Source organism: Jaculus jaculus, chromosome 15 (genome assembly GCF_020740685.1).
Source record: "Jaculus jaculus isolate mJacJac1 chromosome 15, mJacJac1.mat.Y.cur, whole genome shotgun sequence".
Taxonomy (NCBI): Eukaryota; Metazoa; Chordata; class Mammalia; order Rodentia; family Dipodidae; genus Jaculus; species Jaculus jaculus.
Genome location: NC_059116.1, coordinates 77,836,528 through 77,848,531, shown reverse-complemented (window position 1 = coordinate 77,848,531; position 12,004 = coordinate 77,836,528). Strand labels below are relative to the sequence as shown.

The following is a 12,004-nucleotide window of genomic DNA, read 5'->3' as shown; positions in this document are numbered from 1 at the left end:
GTTTACTGTAGGCAATTGCTGTTTCAAGAAAGATTTATCAATGCTCTACCAGATTGAGTTTAGAAGTCAAGTTAATTTGGGGAATTCTGGCTGTTGTGTCATCTCTTAGGGACTCATGAAGAATCCAGGATATTAGAGATCTGCAGAAGTAGTACATCAGCATTACCCAGTAGAAAAATCTAAGCATCTCACAAGTGCCACATAATATTTTCTTGTAATCTCATTGAGAAGACTCAAAAGATAATAAACTCACTTTTAGTAATATACTTAGCCCTATATATCCAGTCTTAGCAACACAACATATAATAGATATGAAAATATTAGGTAGCTACTTTAACTCTATGATTTTCATATTTTGATTGAGTAATTGTGTGCCGAGAAGCTGGGTTAGTAGCTCAGTAGTCAAGTGCCTGCCTGACATGTGCAAGGCCCTTAATCATGGGCCCTAGTGTCCTTTTACTTTATTTTATTATTTATTTGAGAAAGGGAAAGAGGGACAGGAGAGAGAGAGAATTGGCACCACACCAGAGCTTCCAGCCACTGCAAATGAAGTCCAGATGCATGCACCACCTTGTGCATCTTGCTTACGTTGGTACTAGGGAATTGAACTGAGGACATTTGGCTTTTCAGGCAAGCGCCTTGATTGCCTAGCCATCTCTCCAGCTCACTAGTCCATTTTTGACTTATGAATCTTCACAGGGCCAGCCACAGTTTGTTCAATACTGGCTAACCTCCAGCATTTCACAAATATATTTGACTTTAGACACCTCCCCATTTCCAACACAAGTATAAGCTTTGATTGGGAAAAACCATCAACATGTCTCACTAGACATGACTGTGCACTGCACCCATTGTTTAGGAAGGCCACTGAATTCTTGGTCAGTAAATGAATTTAAACATATATCTTCTGGGCTGAAGAGATAGTTTAACACTTAAGTCATTTGCCTGCAACACCAAGGAACCCAGGTTTGATTCCTCAGGACTCATATAAAGCAGATACACAAGGTGGCACATGCATCTGGAGTTCATTTGCAGTGGCAGAAGACCCTGGTGTGCCAATTTTCTCTCTCTCTCCCTCTGCCTGCCTCTTTCTATTCCTCCTAGGCTTTCTCAAATAAATAAATAAAAATAATAAAAAATTTAAAAAACGTATCTTCTACTCCAGCTACCATGTTTTATAGTTCCTTTTTTTCCTATTAAGCATCAACTATTTTGTTAAGAAATTCAGTGCTATGGAATGTCTTTAGGCACTTTAGGATTACAAACAAATTTTTGTCCATCACTGTTTTGCTTTTTGTTGGGTTATCATGGGCTGCAAAGGGAGGAACATATCTTTGTTTACACAATATTTAGTTTATTTTCCCCTGCCATCAATAAATAAGCTATGAAGAGGATGTGACCATAATGAAGCAGGTGGGTAACTTCTGTTCCACAGAGGAAATGTTTTGTGTGGAGGACCTTTGAGGTATGACCAACTATTTTCTCATGGCAAAGGACACTTAGTAGAAAAATGTGAGGAAAAGTCCACCCTCAACTCTCTCCCTGTGATCTGTACACTATTTCCAAGTTACTCAGAAAACCTGCTTTCCCACTAAAATTATTGCAAGATAATTTCTAAAAAATAAGGGGGAGAGGTATCTATTTTAAAGTTAAATCCAGAAGTCTAAGACTATTAAGAATTGGTTTAAAAAGATAGGAAAATTGGCAGAAGAAAACCGTTTGATTAAAACCCATGGAAATTCTGAATTTCTTTTTGAACTTTTTTTTTTTTTTTTTTGACCTAGCATGAAAGTAGGAAGGCTGTCAGATTAACAGGTGCGGAAAAGGAAGCAGCAGAAAATAATGGGTTCAATCTTCAATACATAGTTTCTATGTGAACAGCAGGCTATGCAGAGGATACTGAATAATAGAATTACTCAGAGCTACTAATGATCCCCATTCAGTTATTTTCTGCTTAAAAGGGCACTTTCACCTTTCTGAACCCAAATGTATGCTTCTTAATGGGAGGTTGTTCTCATGCATAAGTGATAGAATAGACGTGTAAGAAACTATGGGAGATTCCTCACTCCAGCAGGAGAGATGCTGCAGAGATTACTAACTGAGTGATCTACTTTGTATGACACTGTATGTACATGTATATTATGCATAAATTACTCACATCAATTTCAGCATAGGTAATGAACTTTCCCCAAGGCTAATAAAAAATGCTTAATTAGGTCCTTTTATATTTTCTTTTTTATGCATAGCAGTATTTTACTTAATAGCATTAATCAAACTCAAGGACCATCTGCATTGTAACTTAAATAACTTGTTTTTGGCTTTATGTGGACATAAAATAAAGTGCTTGGGAGTATAAATCAAAGTTCACACTTCCCTGAAATAAAAGAACTTATCTGTTGTCTATATTTTTTTCAAGATCATCTCTTACTTAACACAAGTTTAAATGTGAAAGCCTATTCAAATTAGTTGAGGGTTTTGTGTTTTACTAATGGTCAGTACCAATGTGGTATAGTAAGTAACACAGTGAGTTTAACAGGTTTACACCAATAAAAATTATCTTAGCCTTAGACATCCAGAGAGTGTGTTAATATCAGCCTGGGAAAGCCATATGACTCATTTCAGACTCTCCTTTAAAATGGGGACCAACTTTTATAACAATGAGAGGAGGCAATACATAAAACACTCCAGCACCAGATGGCCAACTGTCATGTGGGGTCCACAATGAGCAGTAGTACAGGACTTGATCGGACAGAGCGCTAAGTTCAAATACCTGTTTACGAATTGACTACTGTAGCAGACAGTTTCAGGTTCACTGAGATGAACTTCCAGACCAGGCACAGTTATGGAGGAAGGGACTTATTGAAGCTTTCGACCCAGGGGAAGTTCCATAATGGCAGAAGAAGCTGGCCTGCCTTCACAGGACCAAGCAGAGAGAGGGAAGTACATGCCTAAAGGTCAAAAGCCACACAGCACACTTTAGGAACTCCAGATAGGCACACTTTGCATATCTTTAGATTGAAATATGAAACCCACCACCACACCTTAAGATCACCCAGTGACGTTGCCTCCAGCAGGTGGCTACAGATGCAAACTACAAACAACTGAATATATTGGGGGCCACCTATCCTATTCAAACCACCACAACTACCATAAATACCATATCAAAATATAAATGATAGCAAATGGATAATAACTACATTAGAAATGCTTAATGTCACCACCAATCATTTGGGAAATATAAATGAAAACCATAGTGAGACTTTCCTTAGGATGAAAGTTTCATTAACAAAACCTCAGAAACTAACAAGAGTTAATGAGAACTCTGAGAAATTGGAACCTTGTGCATTACTGACAGGAATGTAAAATTATTCAGTTGCTATAGAAAACAGTAAGGAGGATCTCAAAAAAAAATTAATACAGAATTACTGTACTCTTTGCTAATTTTACTTGGTATACATACCCCAAAGAATAGGAAACATGGCCTGTCTCAACAGATATTTACACTCTCATAGCAGTGTTATTCATAATAATGTGGGATAGTTGGCAGGGACTGAGGGAGAGAGGATTGGGGAGTTGTTCAAAGGGAAAAGAGTTTTAGTTGGGGAACAAGACAAAGTTCTAGAAATGGAAGGCTGTGTTGACTGGACAGCACTGTGAATATACTTAATGCCACTGAGCTGCACACTTAGAGATTCTGATGACTATAAATTTCATATTGTGCATATTTCTCCAACATTTGAAATTGTACACTATCACAAATATTTTTCACATTTCATCACACTGGCACTGGTAAAATTATTTATTTTTAACCTCTTAGTACCAATCTATTTCTTCATTCATTTTTTTATTCATATAACTTTTACTGAGTTCCTACCACATACATATTTCTAGGATAGGGAAGACACAGAAATAAAACAGGCTGGTGCTGATTCCACTAATCTGATAGTCATGAAACAGGGATAATCATAGGAGTAGATTAGCAAAAGATATTGTTACAAGAGCAACACATAGGGCCTTTGTACAATGTTTAAGTAATAAAAATATTGTGGTGGTTTGAATGTTGCAACAAACATGAAGAAATACAAGTGGGAAAATAGGCAAGATGAAAGGAGAGAAGTTATTTGAAATTAAATGATCACAGATCATCTTTCATAAAAACCAAGATTAATGTTGTCATTGCTGCCATTTGATTTTAAACTTTCTGTTAGAAAGAACCACTAAATTGATAATGATTGAGTGATTTATCCCTGTCCTTCTGGCATTTTGCTCATGGGAAAACATGTATAAAGTTGAAATCAAAGTAAAAGTTTATACAATTAAGTTAGTAACACACATTGCCTTGAATCCAGATTTTCAGCAAGTGCCATTTCCTTTCCAATATGCTTGCTGTTCTGACATAACCAGTGACCCAATACTTACTGGTATCATATAATCTCACATTTATACAGCACTACCATGAGCCTTTCAACTGAGAATTTATGTCAGTAAACCTCCTATTTCATGAGTTGGTAGGTAAGTTTTCTGATTTCTGAGAAGACAAGTGACTTCATTGTGGTTAGAAAAGACAAGCATGGTCTGTTCTCTGACATGAAGGTCAGATCTCCTTATCATTATGCAAATACATCCACTCATTCATTATGCATTCACTTAACCAACAGTAATACCAGGCCTGTAGTAGATGCCACAGTTTTGAAGCAGTGAAGAAACCAGGTATCCTTTTGCCTTTAAGAACCTTGAAATCTGGTGAAAATGCACTTTATCTTTCTAATCGCTACTTGAGGCAGGATAAAGATCTGGAAGAGAAGGAAGAACTGTCTGTAGGAAATATAGAATGTGATAATTGCCCCTGCCAGTGGGGGGTCAAACAAGGACCTGAGGGGAAATTAACCTGGATGAGAGACAAGAGACACAAAGAGGAAGACCAAGTCTATATTCTGATCAAGGTCTCTGAATCTTTATTTTTTACACAGTGGTTATATAGGGGAAGAAAAGGGGGGAATAAGCTGGCTGACATGATTTAGGGCCTTGGAATTGTCAGGAAACCTAGAGGGGATGTAATCAGGTGTTTATCTAATCTTGCCTCAATGGCTTAACATCCTGACTGTGCCAGGCTTCACAGCCTGACCATAAACTGGCCTTTTGCAGAAGATAGGATTCTGTAAGCAGTCTGCTGACCAACATTCCAAAAGTACCTAACAGAGAGCTGGATGGACCAGCTTTCTGAATAATGAGTCAACTTATGAACAGGCCCAGACAAAATGGAGAGGATTTTGCTCTATGGCTCCTGACATTTCCACCCTTCTTTTATACAAAAGAGGGGGAGGCCCACTATTCATTGGTGGACTTTTAACCAACTGGGGGAGTATTGACCTGACTTCCCCCCTGGGCTGTCATTTTTTTGTCCCACAATCTTGGCCCTTGGTTACTTTTGGGGAGGGGAGGCAGGGCCTATGTGATCATAATAGGTGTGGTACCAACCTCCATGCAAGTCAGGTTTTTCTCTCAGGGAATTCAGAAGCGGTCAGAAAGGGATCTTCCGTTGTGGTGCTTTGCCTCACACCCATGTTGGTGCCCATATCGGACTCACTTTATTGTGAGCTGATGTGCATAGATCTGAATCCTATGCAGCTCCTAAAGGAGGGGAGTCACCTGTCACATCGAAGCCCTGATCAATCAGGTCCAATTGATGATAGTGGATTTGGATGGGCTTGGAAATGGTACTGTCAATCTGTCATCGGATGAAGTGAATGAGCTTGTTGATTAAAAATGTTCCTAGTGTGAATATGAGAATGAAGCTAATTAGGGGTATGACTAGGGGCATGAGAAGGGTGAATAGGGAGGACTTCCACCAATCATTGGCAGCTGATGAAAATTTTTGTTTATAGTGATCTAGGCTGATCTCATGTAATTTTTTTACTTGGGTTTCTATTAGACCTGACTCATAGCAACATTCATCTCCCAGAAAGAGGCAAGTGCCTCCCTTTTCTGCAGTGAGCAGACCTAGTGCTCTCCGATTTTGTAAGGCTACTTGGGTGACTGATGTTATCTGTCTTTGTAAGGAGGAGAGGGACTCAATAGAAGCTTCTATGGCTAATTGGAATTGCTGGGACAATTGTGCTGTAGAGACCAGGGAGTGGCCTAGGGTTCCTCTGGCAAGGCTGGCAACCACTGTGGAGGCTGCCAGGGATGGTTCACTGATGCCAAAAACAGTGCGAATGGGAGTTGGTCTCTCCAGTAGGTTAGCTGTGTCCTCTGGGCAGAGTCATCTTGAGGTCCTTCCGGCTTTGTCCTGTCAGGGTAAAAAAGGAGAGTTTCTCAGGAAAGTGTTTCTTCCCTGGATATGTGAGATGTCATTGGAGGATCATCAGCCTGCTTTACAAGTCTCTCTGGCAGCCATCTCACAGCATTTTCTTTGGTGTCAAACAAGCATACTGATCCTTGGCCCCAAATGAGTACTGGGTCTGGGCCATTCCATTTTAAGGTTAAAGATCTTTGCTTTGGCAAAGGTATTTTTTGTATTTGTGTGCCAAAAGCAATCAGCAGCTGAATTTCCCCAAATATCAAGGGTTAAAAAGTTTAGGACAAACAAGGCATGATGAAGGATGTTTCTTGGGGAGCCTTTTATGGGACATAAATCTCCCATTTTTAATTTTTGGAGGGTGTACTTAATAGTTTGATGGGCTCGCTCAACAATTCCTTGACCCTGGGGATTGTGTGGTATGCCTGTAATATGTTTAATTTGTAATTGATGACAGAAATTTTGGAATTTTTTTCCAGTATATCCAGGACCATTATCAGTTTTAGTAATTTGGGGCTTTCCCATGACACCAAGGCAATTGAGTACATGAGCAATGACATTTTTTGAAGCTTCTCCAGCATGGAGGATGGCAAAGATGAATCCACTAAAGGTATCCACAGTAAAATGGAGGTACTTAAGATTACCAAATGAGGGAACATGTGTTACATCCATTTGCCAGACCTCATTGGGAATCAGACCTCTAGGGTTTACGCCCAAGTGGGGGATGGGTATGAGGGTGACACAGTTTGTGCATTGTTTGACTATCTGGTGGGCTTGTCCCCTAGTGATTTTAAAAAGAAGACGCAAGGTTTGAGCGTTAATATGATGTACAGAGTGAGCTGCTTTGGCCTGGGCCACAGGATTGAGCTCAACAAGGAAGGCAAACTGGGTGGCTTTATCAGTCATGGCATTGCCTGTGGCTAGAGGCCCAGGGAGTCCAGAATGAGCACTAATAAGGGTGTTGCCTAGAATGTATGCATTCCTGAATGGAGAAGAACAGAGGGATAGCGTTTGTGGTGGGTTTTATGTATGGCACAGTTTCTAACAGGGAGATGGATTGAGCAATATAAGCACTATAAAAGAGGTATTTGGAATTTGTTGAAAAACCTGTCAAATAGTGAAAAGTTCCACCAGTTGAGCAGAGTGGAATGGGGATTGTAGGGAAGTGGTTTGATGGTCTATGGTGAAGGCTGCCACTCCATTAGAGGAGCCATCAATGAAAACTAGGGGGACATGGGGAAGGGGTCGGGGAGAAGTCAATGTAGGAAAAACAAATGGTTGAATTCTCAGAAATTGGAGAAGCTTGTCAGCAGGGTAGTGGTTATCAAGGAATCCCTGAAAAGAGGTGCAAGATATTGCCCAGTCATCATCATTTTGTATTAAACACTGGATTTGAGTAGTGGAATAGGATAGAATGATTTTATCAGGGTCTTAACCAAATATTTTTCTACTTTGGTCATGTCCAATTTTTATTAATTCTGCCACCCACGAGGTGTAAGGGGTAAAGACTGGGTGGTGAGGCAGGTAAATGGAACCAGAAGAGGGGCCCCTACTGCCAGAACACCCCGGTGGGTGTAAAGTCAGTGGCACAAATGACCAGGAGAAGAGGCTTCTCATAAGAGATAAAAGTGACCCTTTGGCTCAGAATTGCATCCTCTACTATCTTCAGAGCATCTAGGGTGGGAGCTGTTAATGAGTGGCCTGAGGCAGGCTCTGGGTCTCCTTTGAGGATGTCAAACAAGGGTTTAAGCTCTCCAGTAGTTAGCTTAAGATAAGGCCTGAGCCAATTGACATCTCCTATGAGCTTTTGAAAATCATTTAAAGTTTTTAGATGATCAGTTCTAAGTTGATTTTTTTGTGAAAGAATTTTGTTATGAAAAAGTTCAAAGCCTAAGAATAGTAAGGGGGTTTTAATTGAATTTTATCAGGAGCTATCTGAAGACCAGCTCCAGTAAGGGCCCTAGAAAGCTCTTGAGAGCAAGTAAGGAGTTTAGTGGGATCAGGTCTGGCCAAGAGAATGTCATCCATATAATGAATGATATACAAGGAAGGCCATCTATGTCTAAATGGATCTATAACATGGGCCACAAATTTTTGACACAGTGAAGGGCTATTGGCCATCCCTTGGGGCAAGACTTTCCATTGGAATCTTGGCAGAGAGCCTCTGAAATTTACCACAGGCAAACTAAATGTAAAATGCTGATGATTCTCAGGGTGTAAGGGAATTGTAAAAAAGCAATCCTTTAGGTCAGTAGTGATTTTACAATATCCTGCAGGAATTGCCACTGGAGTGGGGAAGCCTGGTTGTAGGGTTCCCATAGGTAACATGGCCTTCTTAATTTCTTTAAGGTCCTGGAGCAATCTCCATTTTCCAGACTTTTTCTCTATAACAAAGATAGGAGTATTCCAAAGAGAGGTGGTAGGTTCAATATGACCTGCAGCAAGTTGCTCCTGCACTAACATCATGGCTGGAGCTAATTTTTCAGAAGTTAAGGGCCATTTATATATTGAAGGTATTTTTAAATCTTTGGTTATACATTTCTCTCTGAGTGTTTAAGACCATGAAGATAGTCAAAAGTTAATTAAGGATTAATTTTAGAGGTCATTAATGGGACACAGGAGTAGCCCTGTAGTTTACTGGTGTCTTGCCTGTTAGGATGAGTCAGGGCCATGCTGGCCAAGTAATTTTCCCTTCTTTGGGAAGTCAGGAGGGCTTATTGCTCATCAATTGTGACTCTCCTGCTTTAGACTGTACACCAATTTTGTTTGGGTGTCCATATTCTCCCTGCCCAGGAAGACAGGTGACTTACCAGGGGGCCAGTGTAGAAGAGTCCCATCATTTCCAGTGGCCTCATGACATGGGAGCACAGGCCAAAATATTGACACTTTTTACTCTAATGATTTCAATTGGCTTTGGCTTCTACATAGGTGATTAACACACTCAGAAAAGAAGTTACACCAGCCTGGATGTATGTACATATAGAGCACATTTGATTACTGAAATAGACTTCGTTAAAGAATGGCACAAGGGCTTCTAAAATCATTTTGTCCTATCTTTAAAATTTTTGTTGTACTGTGGCAGCATAAGCCATATATCTGAGGCATAGGAAGTAGGCACATCTCACATTTTAAATATCTAACATTTATAAATATAGGCAGAACCTGTTCCCAGTCTTGAAAACAGTATCAATTGATTTATAAACTTAAGTAATTTAACCTAGAAATTATCAGAAAAGGACAAGTAAGGCAGTGTAAGCTCTTAGCACCTGAGTGAAAACATCTTTGATTAGTTCAGGTATGTGTGGGTACAAATTACCCAGAGAACATGGGAAACAGAACCATATAGCTTGAATTTTCTTTTTTTTTTTTTCAGATGAGAACCATTGTTTGAGCATGAGGCTGCCCCCTAAAGTAGGGAATATGTCTTAAGAGTTAATTTTGTTATAAGCACTGGACTTAAGATGCCAAAAATTGAGACAGTTACTTTACATACATTAGAGTAGAATCTGGTCTTTTCTGAGCCAAAACAGCTAGGTAATATTAATATATCTCTTGATAAAATTTTTTGAAAGAAAAAACATTATTTGACAAGCAATGATTTTGGCTTAAACTTGATAGTTATTGATTTTTTGTACCATAGAAATTTTTATAAACACAAAACAATTTTATGTTTTACCCATGACTTAAATTTGATAAAACTTAAGCAAGCTATCCCAACATATTTTATCCTGAAAATTAGTTTTTTTTTGTTTCTTAAAGTTTGTAAACAGTTTAAAAACCTTTAACTTTAGGCATGGTGTTTAAGTTTAGCCTGAAAATTTCTTTCTTTCTTTCTTTTTTTTTTTTTTTACATCCTCACACCTTTATTTATATACTTTAACATTCTGATCTAAGTACAACTAAAAAGGCATTTTTAACAAGTAATCATTGAAAAATTCCTTCCCAGTTCCTTCAATTAATTTATCTCACCCCATCATTAATTATCTTTCGTTCTTTTCCTTTTTTTTCTTCCCCCAAGGGGGTGCATCGTTCCTAGAGGTACTACAATACCAGGTCAATGTGTGGAATGGATGGAGCAAGCTCCTATTCCAACTCTGAGCTCCAAAAATCCATTTAATATATTGTCCTCAGATAGAGGACATATCAGATATTAAACTGGTAAGAACAGATACTACACTTGATCTTAGCAAAAGGCCGAGAAGCGATTATCTTTCTTATAAGGCTATTAAAAAATTATACCAAATTGATTAATCCTATTACTAACAAGAAAGTAGTCTTAATACAATTTTATGTCATTAATACCAATAACACACTTGGAAATGATGTTACTAGAAGTAACTAAGGCAAATTGTGTTATCTTCAGGCAGGCTGGCTTAGAAGTCAGATCAGTTGCCTCCTCCTTTTAAGTAACAGGACATTACAATCTTTTCTAAAATATCTAATAAATTATAAGTTACCTCTTTAGAGGGAGTGCTGTTGTTTTTAATAGTCCTCTATGTAAGGTAAAGTTGATCTAGAACAAATATCTGGCAAATTCACTCCTGCAAAAGACATTTAACTTTCCCTTTTTAATTTCTATGCCTAGGTCTTTGATTTCCTTGAAATTTTCTCTAGAAAAGAAAGGGGTGTCACCTGCATCTGTCTCATCTCTTTAGTCATAAACAGTCATAAACACAACACGACTAGCAAGCACAATGAGCACAATGAGCACACATAAACACATACACACACAGAGAGAGATATAAAAAGAACATATCCTCCTGATAAAATCAAAAAATTTGCTTAAAGAACTTGAAGCAATCTCAATTCTTTGTGCTTTTAAAATACATTTTACTATGGCAATTAACTCCTTTTTACTCTTTGCTAAATCTTTTTTCTTAACCCATGTTCCTTGTGCCTTGAGAGAAGTTTTAAGCCCTTCAACAATTCATGCTTATTTAATCCTTGTCCCATAATTGCGTCACTCCTCTTACCTCTCCAGATCTGTTTCACAGGTGGGCACTCCTGCAGTGATCTGCATGAGGACCTTCACTCACCCATGAGGTGGCGATCCAATGGGGGTACGGTTGTCCACTCAAGTGATGCCCAAGTCACACTTAGTACCTTGAGCCCCACATTTGGGCGCCACTTACCCTAGCCAGCGGGGAGCAAACAAGGACCTGAGGGGAAATTAACCTGGATAAGAGACAAGAGACACAAAGAAGGAGACCAAGTCTATATTCCGATCAAGGTCTCTGAATCTTTATTTTTTACACAGTGGTTATATAGGGGAAGAAAAGGGGGGAATAAGCTGGCTGATGTGATTTAGGGCCTTGGAATTGTCAGGAAACCTCTTGGCCAGACCTGATCCCACTGAACTCCTTACTTGCTCTCAAGAGCTTTCTAGGGCCCTTACTGGAGCTGGTCTTCAGATAGCTCCTGATATAATTCAATTAAGACCCCCTTACTATTCTTAGGCTTTGAACTTTTTCATAACAAAATTCTTTCACAAAAAAATCAACTTAGAACTGATCATCAAAAAAAAAAATCAACTTAGAACTGATCATCTAAAAACTTTAAATGATTTTCAAAAACTCATAGGAGATATCAATTGGCTCAGGCCTTATCTTAAGCTAACTACTGGAGAGCTTAAACCCTCTCTCCCTCCCTCCCTTCCTTCCTTCCTTCCTCACCCCCTCCCTTCCTCTCGCCCTCCTTCTTTCTCCC

At 39.0% G+C, this 12,004-nt stretch overlaps 1 non-coding gene across 1 annotated transcript; it reads right to left on the bottom strand.

Moving 5' to 3' along the window:
• Nucleotides 1–10,314: 10,314 nt before the first annotated feature.
• On the bottom strand, nucleotides 10,315–10,504 carry LOC123455235. The gene has a single exon (XR_006633777.1). It is a non-coding gene; the product is annotated as a U2 spliceosomal RNA (small nuclear RNA).
• Nucleotides 10,505–12,004: the final 1,500 nt, after the last annotated feature.